The following is a 24,432-nucleotide window of genomic DNA, read 5'->3' on the forward strand; positions in this document are numbered from 1 at the left end:
GCTGCAGCAGGGAGGTTGAACAACCATCTTTGGAGCTACTGATGAGCGCTGGGATGAACCTGTAGGACATGAAGAGGCTTTAAGGGGCCTCTCCAAGGAGTCAGCCAGGACTGTTCCAGGAGCAGGTGACCTTTAAACCTGGCCCCAAATGAATATATTGGCTTCTGTTACTGAAAACATCAACAAGAGAAAATTAGAGCAAAAAATAAATTTAAAGTTTACCTCTCATTTCTTCCTCTGCAAAAAAAAAAAAAAAAACACTGCATAGACGCAGAGAGTGGAATGATGGGTGCCAGAGGCTGGGGGGAGAGGATATTGGGAATAGTTACACAGTGGGTATAAAGTTCCAGTTATGCAAGACAAGTCCCAGAAATCTTCTGTACACATTGTGCCTACAATCAACAATACTGGATTCCACACTGAAAAAATTGTTAAAAGGGTAGATCTCAAGTTAAATATTCTAACCACAGTTAAAAGAAAAAATGAAATCTTTATTGAAAATTCAGTAAGGAGCATAAGAGGTCCCAGGGAAGGTTACCGGCAGGAACCTTTGTTCTGTGCTCGCATTTCCCTCTTTCAGACAAATGGAGTGATCTGTCTCAACTCATCCGCACTCTCAACTCCTGGTTCAGTCACACACCAACATCTAAGTCTATGTCCTATTTCAAAGTCATGTATATTAGTTGATTTTCTTCCCTTTTCCCATCATTGAACAATCTCTCTATTTTCTATACCTACAGTAAGAACCAGGAAAAGGTGAACGGGGGTGACATCTTAAAATCCCAAGGTTGCCTTGTCCCAACAAACCAAAAAACAAACAAAAAACAAAAAACCATTTTTAAGTGGAAACTTCTGAATCTAACTGAAAGCAAAGTGTCTTTGGGCAACTCCAAGCTGCTTCATCAAAGATACAGAACCCTCAAAATTATTTCTTGTTTCCATCATTAAAGTGCAATATTAGAACAGGGACAAAAGACATCTTTCTGTCTCCAAGATAACTTTTGTCATTGTGTTCCCACAGCCATTTGTCCTTGTTTTCTTCTCATAATCCCCCTGCCAACTGCTGTTTTAAGGCAAGTGGGGGTCTCACAGACTATTAGGTGTTGGAAAGGATCCTGGAGACATTCTCATTCACGAAGGAGGAATCCAGGACACAAAAAGGGTAAAGATTTACCCTGAACACAGTCACACAATTGTCAGCAACAGAAGTGCTTTGAAACAGCCCAGTCCTCCATCCAGACAGACTGCCTTGGTTTCAGGTGAGTCTGGCACAAACAGGGTCTCTCCCTGCTGAGGCGGCTTTCTGTGTGACTCCTTGATAACCGCTGGGGAACACTATGGGCACAGAGCTTCCAGATCCCTATTGTGTTCTCAGCCATGTAGCTTTCTCCCTCCCATCCTCCTCTGCATCATATACCATAACTGATAAACCGGAAATCCCATCATGCCTTTTCTTCAAGGAACCACACAGGTTATTTTGCTGGGAAGCACCCTGGACAGCCCCTCAGACAGTCAATCTCTTTTCCTACTGCTGTCCTGCTCCTCTGCCTTCCTCAAAACTGCTCCCACACTCCCTGTCCCTTGGTTTCTGCCTTCCACAGAAGCTGCAGACTCCATCACAGTATTTCAGCATTCTCCACATCATCACTGATTTTGAGCACAAGCAAATTTCTTTCAGCTACAGAAAACAAAGAGGACAAACATGAGGGTAGTATTGAATTTCAGAACCTTATCGAGTTCTCCCAAGTCCTTTTTCCAATTAAGTTGAAGCTAGTTAAGATTCTAGCTCTTCTTCCCTTTTTTTCTGAGAAAACAGTTCCCAAAAACCATCCTGATTTTTCCTACTTTCTGCATTATGAACAGGCATACATACTCCTTCCAGAAACCTCCTTTCTCAATAGAAGGGCTCCAAAAAGAAAACTGGACAGAAAAATGGGGTACTCTTAGTAACATGCATTTCAATAATCTCAGAGGGCACACACGTTGTCTTTAAATACTTTTTATTCTCTTCATTAAAGGAAACTAGTAGTTGTATCTTCCTAGAGCAGCATTTTATGAAATATTTTGATATTTAAAATGGGGAAATGAAACATATTACACTTGCTCTTGGAAACTCAAAGCATTTATAAGCATAGTCCAGGCTCGGGGCAGTTCTGCCACAAAAAAACTTGATTAATTTTGTTTAAACCATTACTTACTAAGTCTAATGAACTGACACTGGTCTCTCTGGAATCCAGGAATAGTGCACATTAACATGCTAAACCATACATTCCTGGAAACATCTGTCGAATATAAAGGCAGTACTGACTTAATATAAATGTTTCTTTACTACAATCCCACACTCCTTACCTGCTCCTTCAGAAATAATTCACCACATGAAATGTTTAGAGTCATCTGATCCATGTTTTTATACACCAAGCATTACATATGCTTACATTGGTATTATTTCCACTAAGTAGACAAAGAAATTTGGATTAAATGGTGTATTTGTTAGGGACTTTTTGACTGTAAATAATTCTCAACTCACAGTTACCTCAGCAATTAAGGAATTTTTATTGCCCCATAAAGCAAGAAATCTTAAGGCACAATGACTCTAGGGCTGATTAAGTCAATGACATCATCAACAACCCAGAATCTTCCCATCTTTCTGTTCTCCCATTTTCTGCACTGCTGCTTTGTCAAGACCAGCTGGCCTCATGGCTGCAACTACACCATACAGATAAGATAACATATAGAATAATAGAAAAAATAATGGGTCTTTCTTTGGCCTCTTTTCAAAAGTGGGTTTTTTTCTGTAAGCCACTATCATGAAAAAAATCAGATGTTCCATAATCAGCCAACACTCCAGATTGGTAGTTGGAGAAATAAAGTTAAAATCTAACAACCAAAAAAAAACTGATTCTTAATATCTTACTGGATGAACTGTAACCCCTTTCATATTCTTATAATCACATTATTGAAATACTATTTTTAATGTTCTGCTAATCATCTCTACAAGGTCTGCTTCACCTCTCCAGTCATGGATTTCTGCTTTCTCCTGCATGTCACAAAGTTCTTCCTTGGCACTGGCCGCAAGGCAATTCAGAGTGGAGGTCTTCGCTTGTACCAGTGTACAGAAGTGTCTATAATTTTGATGTCTTATAGAAGTGGGGCTTAGTGGACACCCAGCTACTGGTTGGTTTAGCATTTCCCTTCAACTTTCCCACAATGAATTCTTAGTAAACAATAAGGTCTAATTTAAAATTCTTGGTTTGTGGTCTAATTTTCTACAGCATTGGCTGAATTCTTTTAATGTCTTGGTGGACAGGCCTGCATAGCAGGACTGGAGCATTCCACTCATGGCCAAGGGGAATGACCTCAGAGACGTCTTAGGATTGCTCGTAGAGCCAGAAACAGTCAGCTCTCCTTGCCTTTTCTAAGTAAATGGTGTAGCACAAACACAAGTGGGACTGTACCAGCAAGACAGAAATAAAGAGTGGCTATTTGGTCAGTATTCAATATTTGCTGTGAGGACCTTACGACCTGAGTATTAAGTATGCAAACTTAGTTGCTCCTTGAGAGGCATGACTACACCCACCACCTGCACTTGTTTGTACCACCTTGAACTCAGACTGAGTACTTGGGTGTTGGAGCACCAGTTTTACTCTCTAGGGCCTCAGATGCAAGAGGAAGTCAAGGAAGAACTGCTGACTACTAGAATTAGTCTAAAAATTACATATTTATATTGTCATTTATTACTTCAGCATTTACAGATCAGCCTTAATTGTGCAAATATCAAGTGCAGCTAAATAAGAATTACTTCAGGGAAGAATATTTTAATCCAAGTATTTGTAGCTTAAAATAGACATTAAAAAAGGGAAAAAAAAAGTGTCCCAGACATAGGTCATTTTTTACCGAATTCAATCCAATTGCCTTGAAATTTGTTGGCACAATACACAAATCTAGAAGATTATGAATCTTAAAAACATGAGAACCCCAGATGGTCATATTGGCTCAGAATCCTCCTATGACTGTATTTCGTCAGAGCAGTCACCTAACAGCATAACTAACACTGATTTAAGTTAGCCTCTCCAAATGTGTCCAAAAATGATTGAATCACAGAGAAGAATAAGTTGATATTTTACTATGAAATGTAAAATGTTCCACATAGTTCAACAAAATTTCTAGGCCAGAAATAACTTACATGGGCGTTAACTGCAGACATTGGCTTAACTTCACCCAAAAAATTACCGGGTGAAAAATGGTTTAGAGATGATCTACATGTTCACTAGCTTCCAAATATTTGCACTTAGACAAACGGAAAATCTATATATGTTAGCCATTTTTCCAAGCCCACCTGGCTATCTAAAGCTGACAGCCTGCAAAACAAAGAGTGTTCCAGGGATAGCAGGAAATTAAAAATTTTGTGGGTTTTTACAATTTTGTCAGAGACATCTGCTTATAGTCATCCTTATGATGTTCTCACTATTTCCATAGTTTTAGAACAACAATTTTCAATGTTGGGGCCAAAACATGTTTCCTTCCTTCCTGCCAATCTGTATGTTTTAGAAAGCTGGGCAAGGTGTTAAGTTAATATGAAATAGAGCCCACCAAGATTGGTGATCATAGTCAAAACTGGAAAATAGCATTAATTTGCTTTCTTCCGAGTCCCCAGAAAATCCACTCTGTTTCTCCTCTCTGTCTTCTTTGATTCCTAGCCAGCTTTGCCCTCTTTACAAAATCTCCTCTTAAGGGAAGAAATGCAGACATACACACACACAATGCATATACAATGTGTATAAACAATTCCATCAGTCATTTATTCCCTAGTCTCAATGGATATTTGCATTTCAAACCTTTTTTAATAACTGCAAATTAAAAGGCTTTGTATTTACTTAAGGTACACTACAAGAAGATATGTCAAAGAAATAATCAATCCTCCCATGTTTTCTTCCATATGCTACCTCTATAGCTTTTCTTCTTCCTTCCTAATTACAACCCTTAAATAGAATTCGTGCCTCATATCGAATTTAACCTAGTATCGTAATTCCTCCAGGTGGTAAAGATACCTCGAGACAAGTGCTGGGCATAGAAGCTACAGGGCATAAATCTGCAAAGAAGTAAAAAGCTAACCTTTTCAAACAATATGGCTTCTCTCTCACTTACCAACTTTATATTTCCCTGTATGGCCCCGGATGATGACTGGTTAGCCAGAGACGGGTAAGATTCCTCAAGGGAGGAACAACCTAAGACAGGCACAGTCACAGGGGGGCCATCAGGTGAGAAATTGGGGATCAACAGAGGTGAGGCTCAGAACCTCATCCCCCCTGCTTTGAGAGAAATCTTCTGCATCCGTGGATGTTTTGCTGCCCTTGTCAAGCTTGGATTAATACTTAGTCCATAGGCACACACCTGATCATCTACATTTGCCCTCTTACAGCACTAAACTATGTTTTCTAACTTTATCTTGCATCTACCTACCACTTCAGCATTTTATTAAAAATAAAAATAATAATAATAATAAAGGGAGAAATGTGGGATCAACATATAAATCAAGTGTAAAAATCAAACGAATATTCATATTTGACCTGATTGTTTATAGGTCATATTGCATGATCAAAACCGAAAGTTTCTGTGATGAATGCCCTTGTACTGTTCACCATGTAAGAATTTATTCACTATGTAAGAATTCGTTCACCATGTAAGAACTTATTCATTATGCTTCAGAAGATTGGAGACTGATGAGAATTAGGCTTGAGATGGATTAATGATTGTACATTGAGCATTGACCCCCCCATAGTGAATTTTATTGTTGTTAACAACCATTTGATCAATAAATATGAGAGATGCCCTCTCAAAAAAAAAGGTTTTGTATTCTCTATAAAATAAACATAAGCCAAATATCTCTGGTCCTCACCAGTTTTTGGATGTAAGGCAAATTACATTAATCATTAGAGTACACATTTCAATGTCTTGTCCCCATCTACTAATCAGGACCTTTAATCTCCTAAAAATCTTCTCCATCTGCCCAATCGTCCTTAAGGAATTTTTCCTTTGTATTCCTGAACCAGTCCATCAGCCATAATCACCACTGGACTGTGTGTGGTGTTTTTCCATATTCCTCCTGCCCTGTTCTACCCCTTCCCCGCTAATATTCATTTCCCCTGCAACTAGGGTGTGTCTACTCTCTGCCAGGGGTTGTGTGGCCCACGGGGAGAATGCCAATGCTCTGCTGAGACTATGCTGCTAATGGCCCCAAGGTGCTTAGAGTAGCTGGTGTTTGGGAGAAAGGAAATGGTTCTCTCTGTTATTGAGACACACGATTTCATCCAGGAATACTAAACATGGTAAGTATATGGCCTAATTTCTCTTCTTTCTATGCATCCATTTAGCAATTTCACCCAATTGCTTTAGTTAAAATAAATAAACAAAATCCCAATGTAAGTCAATTCTTGCAATAAAGCCCTTGAGGTAGTACCTTCTGTCCTTGGAGCATTTACCATCTTGTACGAGGACAAGTGTCAAACATACAAAAATAATTTAAATGAAAGAACTAATGCATGGTTATAGAATAGAATGCAGTTTGTGACACAGAAGAAGAAAATCATTTTTGGCTGAGTGGGCTGAAGAGACTTCGAGGACAGAAGTGTAATAAACAAAGAGAAGGGGAGCACATTTTGAGTGGACCAGAGGGGACGGCAGAATAAAAGCCCCCAGGCATAAGCTGCAGTTTGTGCAGAGCACTGAGTCCTCTCCCCTGGAGTTTGAGACCGAAAGAAACCCACCTAGAAAACCAGTGACAATTGCATTTCCCTCTGCGGCAGTCATATGCGCCATACTATGTGCATGTTCCCCAGCTCAGTGGCATTCAGACTTGTTGGTTCAGATCCAGCAAGTTTTTGTGTGTGCTTATTGATACTAGAATGAATGTAATCACTACAAGCTGCCCAGAATAGGTTTCTGGTGATTTTTGAGACACTTGAGGATGTACACTGTGTTTTTATTTACTCTCTTGGTAGAAAGGTATCACTTTGGAAATAAAAACAGGATATAAGTAATGCACAGCACAGTGTTTTGCAAATGGTGTTCAATGAATGTTCAGGGAAGAAAGAAGGAAACTGCCACTAAAAGAAAAGATTTTGCTTAACCTGACCATGGTTACCAAAATTATCTTTCAAGCTGTATTCTGCAGGGGCTCTAGAGCCACAGAGATGTCACCTAAAGAAAGTCTCCTTCCCCTACCACGTATACACATACACACAGCTTTCAACTAGAAGATCTCCACTTCTATGTATTTTATATGTAAGGGCTATGAACAAGATTTCCTTTGAGAAAAAGGATTTCATGGCTTAAAACTTTTGAAAATTATATTCTTATAATATGTGAATTTGGCCCTGTAAAGGGACAAGGAAATTTTTTTAAATTCTGAGGGAATTATAATTTCAGGAGATTCACTAACTTGATTAAGAAAGCTTTGAAGTAATATTTTCAAAAAGGAGAGAAAATATTGTAGCAAGCTATATGAATGACATACAAATAAGGATGATTGCACAGGAGATTTGTAGTTAAGTAACAGAAAATAAGAAATACTCATTTTCTTTAAGTTTTATAAGCTTCCTACTTAGTAAATGTTTGACATAGTTACAATTAAATTTTAGATACTAACAGGTAAATACCATCTTATGTAACACTGACACTTTGTAGTAGGCATTCATGGGTAGGAATGCAGAATGGGAGAGAATCATTTCTAGACAGAAACACATCAACTAATGGGGAATATTTATAGTACTGTATAACAAATGTTATTCTCAAGAAAACCTTTAAACTTGAGAATGGATATCCATGTACAGAATATCTTAGAGAAGTGTACTATAGGCCTGCTCGAATGCCTTGATCAATGCCCTATTTGGGGTGGTTGGGAGGGAGGGAATACATTTGAGTGAGTAGGAGGAAAAAGTCTGGGAAAGGGGTAAATTCTACAATGGGAGATGTTCAATAAAGGTAAGAACCAGATGGAAATAATAACCATACTAAGATTAGCTTGGCCTGTGGGAAAGAATTTGGAACAAGACAACCACAATATAAGTTGGAATCATAAATAAAAATGAACATAGAATGGAAGAAGAACTATCTTGGTGAAGGCTCAGCCAATTGGGAAATGGCCAAATACCATTTATTTGGGGAATTAAAAGGATAAATTTTAAACAAAGTTGCTGTAGTTACCGTATTTTAACCAGTAATCACGATGATCTATAATAATGATGACAATTAATGCAAACATTTGCAGACTGACTTTTTATTAATAATGAAATGATTGTGTTTTATCAATTAAGAGATTTTCACTTGGAACGTGCTTGTTGCTATTCATCGTTCAAGTACTATAACAAGATATATGTTAATTATGCTATTCTTGTGGCCTGAGAAGGTAAGTCATGCTCATCTCTCTCTCTGAGAAGTAACAAATAAGGGCAAGTAAATGCCACTTCTGCATGACACTTCTTTTTGAGGATCGTTAGGCAACACTTATCAGGTGGGTTGATAAAAAAGGAATGATGAAATAAATTTCACCCACAATTATGAACCTAATGTTGCAAATGTGCAGCATATTAGGATGCACTGTTAGGCTTTATCAACAGCCTGAAACATTTGGCTACTGCTGTGAAAGTGATCCACATCATCACACTTGAGGGCTTAAATCACTTTGCCAAGAACTTTAGCCAAGACAGAGGAGCAGAATATGATATGGGTTTATTTTATGTGATATAAAATAAAGGGCTTTTAATACAAGCTTGATGAACTTTCGACAGAACCCCTAACACCTACCCACCTATCATTCTTTTCATTTGATAGAAGAAATATACTCATAGAACCATTTGGCACAGAGGATGTTATTCTGAATTGGCTTGCTTGACAAATATTTCTGGCCATGGTAATAATGCAAAGTTTTCCATTAAGGATCTGTAATCAGCATTACAGATATTGTTTTAAAACTATGAGACATTTTGGCCAAACAGACATTCTGGAACAAAAGACTGCAGACAAAAACTTGGAAAACTTTCCTTTGCTGGAGGAAGTGAGTCTACAGGCTGAAATCAAAAGCGACAGAGCCCTGCCAATGTTTAAGGAAACCAAAGTCTACAGACACCTGCAAACACCAGAGTTTTTAGAAGGTTACTTCTCCTCAGATGACCTGAAAATGAGATGTGGGGTCACAATCCTTATTTCGTTGACTTGATTCCTTGTGAAAGTTTACCTCCTACTTGAAAGCAAAGGACACGCTATCCTTCCCCCTGAGGGCCTTGGAAATTCTGCCCCTCTTTGAAACAAGCCTACTCTCATCTAGCAAGACCAGTAATGAGAGTTGTGGTTCCATTTGTTTTGCTATAACAGACATTTGTCAGTAGGAGTTTCCAGCAATCATAGGCACAAAAACAAAAATTCAAAATTGATTGCCAAAAGATGATTTTCACAGAGCCATGCAAGTTCATTCCACAGTGTTTACTTCTTATTTAAGCCAAGAAACACCTGTGTTCTAATTGAAATTTAAAGTTGATCATGATTAAGATTTACAGTTTAGTTTTATACACAATTGATATTGCTATAATTTTTTACTGAAGAATAACACAATATTGTATTAGTTTCAGGCGAAAGCTTCATGATTTGATATTTATATACATATGAAATGGTCACCAAAGTAAGTCTAGTTACCATCTGTCATCATACAAAGTTGTTACAATATTATCAACTATATTCCCTCTGTTGTACATTATATCCCCAACTTATTTATACTTAGATTGTTATAATTTTTAAAGCAAGTGCCATTTTTAACATTAAAGTAGAAAATAAAAGAGGTCTTTTTTAGAAAATTTGCTTTATATTGTCACCATGAAGGAAATGAATATCCAGGGCAACAGAAAGATAGTATGAACCAGTGTGTGTGCGTCTGTATGTGTGTGTATATCCAGAAAGGAAATTGCTTTCGTAAGACTCTCAGACATTCATGATCCAAAAAAGGTCAAGACTACTAATAAAGAGTTAGTTCATAGTCATGTCGTTGGTTCTATTCTATTCAACTCTGCAATAAATATTAGGGTGAGCCATATACAACTGCCAATGTGTAACCTTTCTGACCTACAAAAATAGCAATTTTACAAGGCGAAATATCTTAGATGAATTGGTAGGAAGCATGAGAAAACTAAGAAAGAATAATGTTTGACTCAGAATCAAGTCTGAAAAAAATCTGGGCATTTTGAGATAAAGGATAGAAATTTATTACAATAAAAATATAATAATCTATATTGTAAATCTTAATTGAGGTAAATGTAAAATCCTGTATTTGGCTGGATAAACAAAATTTTTCAAGCAGAAGATATGGAAGAGATATTTTACCATTCAGGTAAAAGAAACTCTAACGATATAAATTACAACAAGTTCAATATGAGACAATGACATGGCAGGGCTACTAAAAAATTCTAAAGCAATCTTAGCATTAGGAGAATCAAAGACATTCCTGAGTACTCTATGCAAGACATTGTCTTAGGTATTTTTAGATTTACTTTCTCATTTAATCCTCACAACAGCACTTTGCAGTAAGTATTAATGGTTCCATTTTACAGGTTATGAAATTTAGCCTCAGGAAAGCAATACAACTTGTCCATAGCTAGTGTCAATGCTAGAAAATGTAGCAATCGTAATTATTAATAATAACCACTGCTCAAATTTACTGAGCTCTTCCTGAAAACTAGGAACTATGATAAAACATATTACCACATTATTTCATTTAATACTAATATTAATACTTATAACAACCCTATTAGGTAGAATTATTCTCATTTTACAAGTAAGGAAGTTGAGGTACAGAGATTGTACCCAGCTTGATTAAAGGTCATCATACTCCAGCACCACACACGATTAACTAGCTCCCATGATTGAGAAAGGTCAAATCCCTTATGTTATATGTATCTCCAAATAGTTCTCCTTCTCTGGCCAAATTGACTGATACACACATATAAGTTTATTCATGTTTAGGTTTACATAAAACTCCGGGAGATTATACACCAAAATGTTGGGTGGTTATGTCTGAAAAACAGAGTTTGCAGTGATTTCTGACTTTTGTTTACGTGTATTATACTCTAAATCCTTAGTAGTGAACAATATATGTTATACTTAAGGCCTAAAAATTTTTTACAATAAAATATTTTCTAATATTCCTTATCAGTGAGTCCATTTATTAGGAAAAAATACAACTGAACCCATAAATTTGTGTTCTAAAGTACACAATGCATGCGAGTTCCCCAATACTCTGACAAGCCAAGCATGTGGCAAAGGGTGACAGAAGTTAAATTCCATATTTAAAAAGTAAATTCATGGAGTCAGAACAGTCATCTGCCTTGTAAATGCACAAGCCCAGCTGTAATATTTCTTTCTGCAAATGCACAGGGGAAAATTCAAGCTGCCACAGTGACACTTCAGTGAGCCAGAGGCCTGGGCTGCAGTGCCTGCCTGATCTTGCTCTGCAGGACCCGGTCACACCCACAGAGGCTGTGTGTGTGGCCTGGGGGCTAGTTACCTGGAGTGGCCAGAGGCATAGAGAGGTGAAAGGACATTTATAGTGACACACGCAAGGAGATGAGCCCAAGCTTACCACTGAGAAGAAAATGGTACAGGAGGAAATAGAAATGAAAGTAGAAATGAAAATCAGGTACAAAGTTCAGAGAGAAAAGGTACAACATGAGATGCTGGCAAGAAATGGACTGAAATGGCAGAAGAGGGCAACGGAGAGAGTGTGGGTGAGCAGGAGAGATGGGGAGAGGGGGAGGATCAGCAGCAGAGAAAAGTGTGGGGAATGGAGCACTGGACCTCTCAGCACACATCCCGTCCAGATGGAATGAAACACTATCTCCTTTCTGTGCTTCTCCTTTCATCTTTTCCTTTCATCTCTCACCTTTCTGGCCCCATTACTGCCTTTCTCTCTGCCATTTTGTCTCTTGCTGTGTTGCATCAAATCAAAACCCCCTTTGTCCTGTGAAGCCTAAAAATGGCATAAAGAAGGAAAGAAAGAGGAAATAGGGAAGGAAAGAGGTAGGAAGTTATGGAACTGTGCCACATGCTTCTAGTAAATTAAAATTTTGTAAATGAAACTATAAATAAAGCTTATGCATAAAACATAGAAACTTAGGTAGAGCTTGGGGAACTCCAGAACTCCAGTTTATTCCGTTGCTCGTCGTTTGTCTAACGTTCCATCACATACATGGGAAGATTATAGTCATTATTTGAACTGAGAGTCAGATGAATTCACAAGCATTATGTTTAATGAAAACAGAAGTGTAATTTAGGCTTGAATCTCTTGGCAAAAACATAATATTAGAATGTGTAAATGTGTATGCGTATATGTGTGTGTATACATATATACATATATATATAGGTTAAATAAGATTATTATTTAAGGCAGGAGCCAGCAAACTATAGTGCAAGGGTCAAATCCAATATTCTCTGTCCTTGTACAACAGGGAGCTAAGAAGAGTTTTTACAGTTTTAAATATTTGAAAGAAAAATCAAGAGAAGGATAATATTTTGTGGCATGTGAAAATAATAAAATTCAAATTTCAGATTCAATAAATAAAGTTTTATTGGAAGACAGTCATATAATTCATTTATGTATTATCTATAGCTGCTTTCACTCTGCAGTGACAGCGTTCTGTAGCGGCAAGAGAGACTGTATGGCCCACCAAATGCAACATATCTGCTATGTGGCCCATTACAGAACAAGTGTGTAACCCCTGATTTCGGGTATTGCTTGTTGAAAGAGAAAAGTACATTTCAAGTTATCATGGTCTGAAAGAAATAAGATTCTTCCAAAGCATCACGATGTCCCTCCTTCAAGGTCTCCCCTTGGACTCCTTATGCTCTCTCTGCATTAGAGTTCTCTTCCAGAACAAGAAATCTATGGGTAAATTAATCTGACTTTTTACTTCTTAATTTTTGCCCATAAAAAACAGCACCTGCATTATCATCCTGGTGTTACTGCCTCTGTTTGGTAAAATGAATTTGGTAAATGAGTGAGTGAATAGTAAATGAGCTTAAATGCCAAATACATCCCATTTTGCTTCTCAAAAAAACACAAAGAAAAATTCACCTTTTTCAGATAAATACCCTAGGCAGTCATAAACTTAAATATTAATTATTCTGCTCCTGATCTAGATTTTCTGAATTTTAAATAAAACAAAAATACATGAGAGCCCCCGCAGGGACCTTGGATGTCTGTGTTCAAGGTTTGGAGGACTGTTAATGCTCACAGGAGAAGGCACTGTCAGGGAAATGAGCTATAATTTCAACACAGAGAGTTTTGTAGAATTCTCAAAAACAGAAGAAAAACAACTGAAAAAAATGCCAATTTAGCTGTATTATTTTTCATACAGTTCGCAACTGTAGGAAAGAGATTTCAGAAATCACAGAAATGTGGATGCCTAAAACGAGTCTTTTCAGAAGCCTAACTGAACACTTCACTAAAACTCACTTTATAAATTACATAGAAACTCTTATTAACTCAATTTGTAAGTTCAACTTAAGAAATACGTAAGCAATATTTCTTTTTGAAATGATAAAGATCCAACACTGTCACTACAGCATTTTTACATATCTGCAAATGTAAAACTTATATTTTCTTTTTTGAGAGGGCATCTCTCATATTTATTGATCAAATGGTTGTTAACAACAATAAAATTCTGTATAGGGGGATCAATGCTCAATGCACAATCATTAATCCATCTCAAGCCTAATTCTCGTCAGTCTCTAATCTTCTGAAGCAAAACGAACAAGTTCTTACATGGTGAACGAATTCTTACATAGTGAATAAATTCTTACATGGTGAACAGTACAAGGGCATTCATCACAGAAACTTTCGGTTTTGATCACGCATTATGAACTGTAAACAATCAGGTCAAATATGAATATTCGTTCGATTTTTATACTTGATTTATATGTTGATCCCACATTTCTCCCTTTATTATTATTATTATTTTTATTTTTAATAAAATGCTGAAGTGGTAGGTAGATGCAAGATAAAGGTAGAAAACATAGTTTAGTGTTTGTAAGAGAGCAATTGTAGATGATCAGGTGTGTGCCTGTAGACTATGTGTTAATCCGAGCTAGACAAGGGCATTAAAACATCCACGGATGCAGAAGATTTCTCTCAAAACAGGGGGGGTGAGGTTCTAAGCTTCACCACTGTTGATCCCCAATTTCTCACCTGATGGCCCCCCTGCGACTGTGCCTGTCTTAGGTTGTTCCTCCCTTGAGGAATCTTACCCGTCTCTGGCTAACCAGTCATCTTCCGGGGCCATACAGGGAAATGTAAAGTTGGTAAGTGAGAGAGAAGCCATATTGTTTGCAAAGGTTAGCTTTTTACTTCTTTGCAGATTTATGCCCTGTGGCTTCTATGCCCAGCCACTCGAGGTATCTTTACCACCTGGAGGAATTATGATGCTCGGTAAATTCGATATGAGGCACGAATTCTATTTAAGGGTTGTAATTAGGAAGGAAGAAGAAAAGCTATAGAGGTAGCATATGGAAGAAAACATGGGAGGATTGATTGTTTTTTTGACATATCTTCTTGTAGAGTACCTTAAGCATGTATAGGTTTTAAACTACTAACTAACTTCCGCACACATATTAACATAATAGGAATATGGTGACATAAACTAAGCAAATCTATAATTACCAGCCATCTTCAGTGAAGCCAAGAAACCCAGTTAGGCACCCTAAGCATTTGTGAAAGTTTGTCTATGATATGATGGATATTGTCCAACTGTACTTGAACAGCCTGAGAGAAATCAGACAAATTAAAGCAACCCATTTCTGGGATCTGTAAACATCCAATATGTTTTTTTAACTGTAGATAGTCTATAGTCATAAGATTTTGGAGTGCTACAACTTGCACCCCTCCCAACTCCTGGTTGAGTTCCAACAGTACAGATCTGGTCAAATTCGTTGTCTCACTGTATGCACATGCCAGCCTAGACATCTCCCTCCTCATTCCTATGGCAAGTCCAGGAGACGGTGGGCTGGATGCAGCCACAACCGCAGCATCGTCCGGATCCCTGTGGAGGCTTTTTGATGATCATCCACCGGCACGAGTCCTCCAGAGAGTGCTGATGCCGGAAGCTCCTCCTCATATCATATCTTACTTCATTTTCGGGGTATCCAACCTAGGCCTTGATCTTCTGCATAGAAACAAACAGACCCTTTGCCCACACTTTGACATGCCCTCTATACCACTGTGCAGAACTCATTGGAGGTCAGCACAAACAGACTGCCTTTTTTTTTTATTATTAAGAGAAAGGAATATTATCAGAAAAGAGTACCTGATAGCTGATCATCTGACACCCTTTAAGTGATCAACATTAAAGATATTTAAAGCATGCGTTGATCTTTGATTTACCAATAGTTTTATCCTATCAAGGAGTAATCCCCCTTTTCTTTCTTTCTTTTTTTTTTAATCTTTAATCTACACTTACATGAAGAGTACTATGTTTACTATACTCTCCCCTATATCAGGTCCCCCCTAACAACCACATTACGGTTACTGTCCATCAGCTTAACAAAATGTTGTAGAATCCCTAGTTGTCCTCTCTGTGTTGTGCAGCCCACCCTCGCCTTTCTCCTTCCCCCCCATGCATGCTAATCTTAATACCCCCCTTCTTATTCCCCCCCCTTATCCCTCCCTGCATACCCATCCTCCCCAGTTCCTTTCCCTTTGGTACCTGTTAGTCCATTTTTGGGTTCTGTAATTCCGCTGCTGTTTTGTTCCTTCAGTTTTTCCTTTGTTCGTATACTCCTCAGATGAGTGAAATCATTTGGTATTTCTCTTTCTCTGCTTGGATTATTTCACTGAGCATAATACTCTCCAGCTCCATCCATGTTGCTGCAAAGGTTGGATTTTTCCAATTCTTATGGCTGAGTAGTATTCCATTGTGTATATGTACCACATCTTCTTTATCCATTCATCTACCGATGGACATTTAGGGTGCTTCCAATTCTTGGCTATTGTAAATAGTGCTGCGATAAACATAGGGGTGTATCTGTCTTTCTCAAACTTGATTGCTGTGTTCTTAGGGTAAATTCCTAGGAGTGGAATTCCTGGGTCAAATGGTAGGTCTGTTTTGAGCATTTTGATGCACCTCCATACTGCTTTCCACAATGGTTGAACTAATTTACATTCCCACCAGCAGTGTAGGAGGGTTCCCCTTTCTCCACAGCCTCGCCAACATTTGTTGTTGTTTGTCTTTTGGATGGCAGCTATCCTTACTGATGTGAGGTGATACCTCATTGTACTTTCAATTTGCATTTCTCTGATAATTAGCGATGTGGAGCATCTTTTCATGTGTCTGTTGGCCATCTGTATTTCTTTTTTAGAGAACTGTCTGTTCAGTTCCTCTGCCCATTTTTTAATTGGGTTATTTGTTTTTTGTTGAGGCGTGTGAGCTCTTTATATATTCTGGACATCAAGCCTTTATCAGATTTGTCATTTTCAAATATATTCTCCCATACTGTAGGGTTCCTTTTTGTTCTATTGATGGTCTCTTTCGCTGTACAGAAGCTTTTCAGCTTAATGTAGTCTCACTTGCTCATTTTTGCTGTTGTTTTCCTTGCCCAGGGAGATATGTTCAAGAAGAGGTCACTCATGTTTATGTCTAAGAGGGTTTTGCCTATGTTTTTTTCCAAGAGTTTAATGGTTTCATGACTTACATTCAGGACTTTGATCCATTTTGAGTTTACCTTTGTATATGGGGTTAGACAATGTTCCAGTTTCATTCTCCTACACATAGCTGTCCAGTTCTGCCAGCACCATCTGTTGAAGAGACTGTCATTTCACCATTGTATGTCCATGGCTCCTTTATCAAATATTAATTGACCATATATGTTCGGGTTAATGTCTGGAGTCTCTAATCTGTTCCACTGGTCTGTGGCTCTGTTCTTGTGCCAGTACCAAATTGTCTTGATTACTATGGCTTTGTAGTAGAGCTTGAAGTTGGGGAGTGAGATCCCCCCTACTTTATTCTTCTTTTTCAGGATTGCTTTGGCTATTCGGGGTCTTTGGTGTTTCCATATGAATTTTTTAATTATTTGTTCCAATTCATTGAAGAATGTTGCTGGTAATTTGAGAGGGATTGCATCAAATCTGTATATTGCTTTGGGCAGGATGGCCATTTTGACGATATTAATTCTTCCTAGCCAGGAGCATGGGATGAGTTTCCATTTATTAGTGTCCCCTTTAATTTCTCTTAAGAGTGACTTGTAGTTTTCAGAGTATGTCTTTCACTTCTTTGGTTAGGTTTATTCCTAGGTATTTTATTCTTTTTGATGCACTGGTGAATGGAATTGTTTTCCTGATTTCTCTTTGTATTGGTTCATTGTTAGTGTATAGGAAAGCTACAGATTTCTGTGTGTTAATTTTGTAACCTGCAACTTTGCTGTATTCTGATATCAGTTCTAGTAGTTTTGGAGTGGAGTCTTTCGGGTTTTTTATGTACAGTATCATACCATCTGCAAATAGTGACAGTTCAACTTCTTCTTTACCAAACTGGATTCCTTGTATTTCTTTGTTTTGTCTGATTGCCGTGGCTAGGACCTCCAGTACTATCTTAAATAACAGTGGGGAGAGTGGGCATCCCTGTCTGGTTCCCGATCAGAGGAAATGCTTTCAGCTTCTCGCTGTTCAGTATAATGCTGGCTGTGGGTTTATCATATATGGCCTTTATTATGTTGAGGTACTTGCCCTCTTTTCCCATTTTGCTGAGAGTTTTTATCATGAATGGATGTTGAATTTTGTCAAATGCTTTTTCAGCATCTATGGAAATGATCATGTGGTTTTTGTCTTTCTTTTTGTTGATGTGGTGGATGATGTTGAATGGATTTTCGAATGTTGTACCATCCTTGCATCCTGGGATGAATCCCACTTGGTCATGGTGTATGATCCTTTTGATATACTGTTGAATTCTGTTTGCTAATATTTTATTGAGTATTTTTTGCATCTACATTCATCAGGGATATTGGTCTGTAATTTTCTTTTTTGGTGGGGTCTTTGCCTCATTTTGGTAGTAGGGTGATATTGGCTTCATAGAATGAGTTTGGGAGTATTCCTTCTTCTTCTACTTTCTGGAACACTTTAAGGAGAATGGGTATTATGTCTTCTCTGTGTGTCTGATAAAATTCCAAGGTAAATCCGTCCGGCCCCGGGTTTTTGTTCTTGGGTAGTTTTTTGATTACCGTTTCAATTTCTTTGCTCATAATTGGTTTGTTTAACTTTTTTGTTTCTTCCTTGGTCAGTCTTGGGAGGTTGTATTTTTCTAGGAAGTTGTCCATTTCTTCTAGGTTTTCCAGCTTGTTGGCATATAGGTTTTCATAATAGTCTTTAATAATTCTTTGTATTTCTGTGGGGTCTGTCGTGATTTTTCCATTCTCATTTCTGATTATGTTGATTTGTGTTGATTCTCTTTTTCTCTTAGTAAGTTTGGCTAGAGGCTTATCTACTTTGTTTATTTTCTCAAAGAACCAGCTTTTGGTTTTGTTGATTTTTGCTATTGTTTTATTCTTCTCAATTTTGTTTATTTCTTCTCTGATCTTTATTATGTCCCTCCTTCTGCTGACTTTAGGCCTCATTTGTTCTTTTTTTTCCAGTTTCGATAATTGTGATGTTAGACTATTCATTTGGGATTGTTCTTCCTTCTTCAAGTGTGCCTGGATTGCTATATGCTTTCCTCTTAAAACTGCTTTCACTGCATCCCACAGAAGTTGTGGCTTTGTGTTGTTGTTGTCATTTGTTTCTATATATTCCTTGATCTCTATTTTGATTTGTTCATTGATCCATTGATTATTTAGAAGCATGTTGTTAAGCCTCCATGTGTTTGTGAGCCTTTTTGTTTTCTTTGTAGAATTTATTTCTACTTTTATACCTTTGTGGTCTGAAAAATTGGTTGGTAGAATTTCAATATTTTGGAATTTACTGAGGCTCTTTTTGTGAGCTAGTATGTGGTCTATTCTGGAGAATGGTCCATGTGCACTTGAAAAGAATGTATATCCTGTTACTTTTGGATGTAGAGTTCTATAGTTGTCTATTAGGTCCATCTGTTCTACTGTGTTGTTCAGTGCCTCCATGTCCTTACTTATTTTCTACCCAATGGATCTTTCCTTTGGGGTGAGTGGTGTGTTGAAGTCTCCTAAAATGAATGCATTGCAGTCTATTTCCCTATTTAGATCTGTTATTATTTGTTTCACATACGCTGGTGCTCCTGTATTGGGTGCATATATATTTAGAATGGTTATATCCTCTTGTTGGACTGAGCCCTTTATCATTATGTAGTGTCCTTCTTTATCTCTTGTTACTTTCTTTGTTTTGAAGTCTATTTTATCTGATATTAGTACTGCAACCCCTGCTTTCTTCTCACTGTTGTTTGCCTGAAATATGTTTTGCCATCCCTTCTTATAGTCTGTGCTTGTCTTTGGGTTTAAGGTGAGTTTATTGTAAGCAGCATATAGATGGGTCTTGCTTTTTTATCCATTCTATTACTCTGTGTCTTTTGATTGGTGGATTAAGTCCATTTACATTTAGGGTGACTATTGAGAGATATGTACTTATTGCCATGGAAGGCTTTAGATTCGTGGTTACCAAAGGTTCAAGGTTAGCTTCTTTAGTATCTTACTGCCTAACTTAGCTTGCTTATTGAGCTGTTATATACACTGTCTGGAGATTCTTTTCTTCTCTCCCTTCTTATTCCTCCTCCTTCATTCTTCATATGTTGTGTGTTTTGTTCTGTGTTCTTTTTAGGAGTGCTCCCATCTAGAGCAGTTCCTGTAAGATGCCCTGGTAGAGGTGGTTTGTGGGAAGCAAATTCCCTCAGCTTTTGCTTGTCTGGGAATTGTTTAATCCTGCCATCATATTTAAATGATAGTCGTGCTGGATACAGTATCCTTGGTTCAAGGCCCTTCTGTTTCACTGCATTAAATATATCATGCCATTCTCTTCTGGCCTGTAGGGTTTCTGTTGAGAAGTCTGATGTTAGCCTGATGGGTTTTCCTTTATAGGTGACCTTTTCCTCTCTAGCTGCCTTTAAAACTGTTTCCTTGACCTTGATCCTTGCCATTTTAATTATTATGTGTCTTGGTGTTGTCCTCCTTGGATCCTTTCTGTTGGGGGTTCTGTGTAATTCCGTGGTCTGTTCGATTATTTCCTTCCCATGTTTGGGGAAGTTTTCCGCAATTATTTCTTCAAAGAGACTTTCTATCCCTTTTCCTCTTTCTTCTTCTTCTGGTACCCTTTATAATACAAATATTATTCCTTCTGGATTGGTCACATAGTTCTCTTAGTGTTGTTTCATTCCTTGAGACCCTTTTATCTCTCTCTATGTCAGCTTCTATACGTTCCTGTTCTCTGGTTTCTATTCCCTCAATGGCCTCTTGCATCTTATCCATTCTGCTTATAAATCCTTCCAGGGATTGTTTCACTTCTGTGATCTCCTTCCTGACATCTGTGATCTCCCTCTGGACTTCATCCCATTGCTCTTGCATTTTTCTCTGCATCTCATCCCATTGCTCTTGCATTTTTCTCTGCATCTCTGTCAGCATGTTCATGATTTTTTTTTTGAATTCTTTTTCAGGAGGACTGGTTAGGTCTGTCTCCTTCTAAGGTGTTGTCTCTGTGATCTTTGTCTGCCTGTAGTTTTGCCTTTTCATGGTGATATAGTTTGCAGAGCTGGTACGAGTGACCGCTGGAAGAGCTTCCCTTCTTGTTGGTTTGTGGCCTTCCTCTCCCCCTTTGCAAGGCACTGGGTTCTTGCAGGTGTGGATGTGGTCTGGATGTTGTCCTGTGTCCTTTGGTCTCTATTTTAGGAAGAGTTTTCTTTGTTATATTTTCATAGATCTATGTGTTTTGGGAAGGAGATTTCCACTGCTCTACTCACGCCGCCATCCTGGCTCTGCCCTCCACTTATATTTTTATTATTTAAATTTATTGTGCTTATGTAGATGTGACTATTATTCCTATAAACAATGGAAACTGAAGCATGACATTAATACTAGAAAATGAAAGCCAAAGATAATTTTTTCTCTCAACACATGTGTTACCTTTCTAAATTGATTGTTCTGTGGTATCCATCCTTTGGAACATTTAGGTAAGTGAAATAGATCATTAATAGTGAATTAAGCAATATCGAAATAATCAGAATTAATAACAAGTGTGAGTGAAGCTAAAATGGAAGGTTCAGATGCTTGTTTCACCCATAAAACTTCAAGCTGTGTTCTGTTAAAAGCTGAGTCACCTTATTAGCCATCAGCCTTCCAATTAGAGCTCTGGGGGTATCCTTTTGTAACTGGTATGGTATTTTTAAATAACCAGTAATTACATAATTTATAAAAGTCTCATTCATTATGACAAAGCTACTCAGGGAGGCAGGGAATACATGAAATGTAATATAATAGGCTCACTGTATAAATGGTTTGGGCACATCACTGCTGTTACCATTTGCAGAACAATGAGGAACGGTTCAGTTCAGTCTAAAGCTTATCACTGACTGCATGCTTTTATCTTACATAGCTTGTACAGTTCTGTCTTCTTAAGAGGGTTAGTTGATGATGTCAGATGCAATGGAAAAGTGACATCCCTGGACCCTTTCTCAGAATCAGTGTGAAACAAGTTTGTGTTTCAATCCGTTAAAAAGAAGATTGCTTCCAAAATGGGGTTGGTGCCATCAATTAAGAGCAAATGTAAGTGGGCAGAAAGGATGTTGCTGTAATTTGAGAGGCACAGTACAGCCTCCTCATTCAGTTGTCAACTCTGTACACAATGGGTTTGGTGGGGATAACATACTATTTTTCTGTAGAAGATTGCATCCAGCTTCCTTCTTACTTTTAGTCCAACTACTCTTAACAAAGCTTAAAACTGTGATGCATGGATTACAAGGGTATTTTCAAATTTAGCACATGCTGTAACTTCTGTAGTTTAAAATATGTACTCAAGCTTCATCACAAATTGGGATTGTTTGTCATTGTTTGGACAACCAAAAAATGTCCACAATGATATAAAGTAGTTGTTAAAATCTAAACTGGGGAACAATTTATTCCTTATCATTTTGCAAGCCACTTATTAAACCCACCTGCTTCATAACAAGTATATCAAGTATCAGTGTAATATATATAATTACAAGGTACTGTTTTAATTAGTTTTATTTTTTAGGTATGGTAAGGCTAACTAACACTTTATCACAAGAGACCATCACCACTAAGTTGATGAACACCATTTGTTGATTGCAGCTCCCAAGTGGAAGGGTATGTAACACCCCAGAAGGTCACACAGAAAAATACCAGGGTTGGTTAGGAGGCAGACTGGGAGGGAGAAATTGTGAGCAAACCACCTTTTCTGTGGTTTACACAAGAAGGAATGGGCAAGGCAGAGTAAATTGGCTTGGGATTGGCTAGTTTGAATGGTTTCAGTGGGCTGTGAGGCATAGAGGCTATTCCTAGCTGTCTGCAATCTACCCCTGGGGTGACTAGGGCAAATAGAGAAGTGGCCCAGTAAATGACAGCCTGGTAAAGGAGATGGTTGGGCATGTGAGTTCTGCACTGCTTGGTTTGCTTTTACTTCTTTTATTTTTTATTTTTTGTTTTTCTTCTGAGAGGGCATCTCTCATACTTATTGATCATATGGTTGTTAACAGCAATAAAATTCTGTATAGGGGACTCAATGCACAATCATTAATCAACCCCAAGCCTAATTCTCAACAGTCTCCAATCTTCTGAAGCATAATGAACAAGTTCTTACATGGTGAACAAGTCCGTACATAGTGAGTAAGTTCTTACATGGTGAACAGTGCAAGGGCAGTCATATCACAGAAACTTTCGGTTTTGATCACGCATCATGAACTATAAACAATCAGGTCAAATATGATTATTCGTTTGATTTTTATACTTGATTTATATGTGAATCCCACATTTCTCCCTTATTATTATTATTATTATTATTTTTAATAAAATGCTGAAGTGGTAGGTAGATGCAAGATAAAGGTAGAAAACATAGTTTAGTGCTGTAAGAGGGCAAATGTAGATGATCAGGTGTGTGCCTATAGACTAAATATTAATCCAAGCTAGACAGGGGCAACAAAACCTCCACGGATGCAGAAGATTTCTCTCAAAACAGCGGGGGTGAGGTTCTAAGCCTCACCTCTGTTGATCCCCAATTTATCACCTGATGGCCCCCCTGCGACTGTGCCTGTCTTAGGTTGTTCCTCCCTTGAGGAATCTTACCCGTCTCTGGCTAACCAGTCATCTTCCGGGACCATACAGAGAGATGTAAAGTTGGTAAGTGAGAGAGAAGCAATACTGTTTGAAAAGGTTAGCTTTTTACTTCTTTGCAGATTTATGACCTGTGGCTTCTATGCCCAGCATTTGTCTTGAGGTATCTTTACCACTTGGAAGAATTATGATACTCGGTAATTTCGATATGAGGCACGAATTCTACTTAAGGGTTGTAATTAGGAAGGAAGAAGAAAAGCTATAGAAGTAGCAGACAGAAGAAAACATGGGAAGATTGATTATTTCTTTGACATATCTTCTTGTAGTGTAACATAGGCATGTATAGGTTTTAAACTACTAATTAAATTGCGTGCACACAGTAACATAATAGGAATACAGCTACATAACCAAAGCAGACCTACAATTACCAGCCATATCCAGTGAAACCAAGAAAACCAGTTAGGCACCCGAGGCATCTGTGAAAACTTATCAATGATATGATGGATATTGTCTAACTGAATTTGAATAGTTTGAGAAAAATCAGACATATTAAAAAAACACATTCCTGGGAACTGTTCACATCCCATATGTTCTTTTAACAGTAGATAGTCTGTAGTCGCAAGATTTTGGAGCACTGCAACTTGCACTTCTCCTAATTCTTGGTTGAGTTCTGACAGTATAGATCCAGACAAATTTATTGTTTTACTGTATGCACAGGTGCTTGGTTTGCTTTTAAAAAGCACACTCGGTGGCTTTTAATATCTCTACCAAGAATATCTTTATGAGGAATTAATTAGCCCTGGGAGAGGCAGTTCCTCTAGAGACAGCAAGGCCCCTGATGTTAAAGCATCAGAATACAGAAAATAAAGGACATAGTTAACACAGGTACTCATCTACCTCCACTGCAAAGTGTTAAATCATTTTTTTTACAATGAGAAATGGCTTTGATTCCTATTATTACTGATAAGTGTTAAGACAACTCAGTACAAACTTTTTCATATTACCTTTTCCTCTGCAAACTCTTTTCATATCTTTCAGCATGTTTATTTCATGTCTCCTGACTCAGAAGAATCATCTCTACCCTAATTGTAAATATTGGTCTTCATCTTACTGCTTTAATGCCAATTCTAAAGCAATTCTTCGTGAATAATTCTTTCCCTCTTCATGTAT

The sequence above is a fragment of the Manis javanica genome, chromosome 7 (genome assembly GCF_040802235.1).
Source record: "Manis javanica isolate MJ-LG chromosome 7, MJ_LKY, whole genome shotgun sequence".
NCBI lineage: Eukaryota > Metazoa > Chordata > Mammalia > Pholidota > Manidae > Manis > Manis javanica.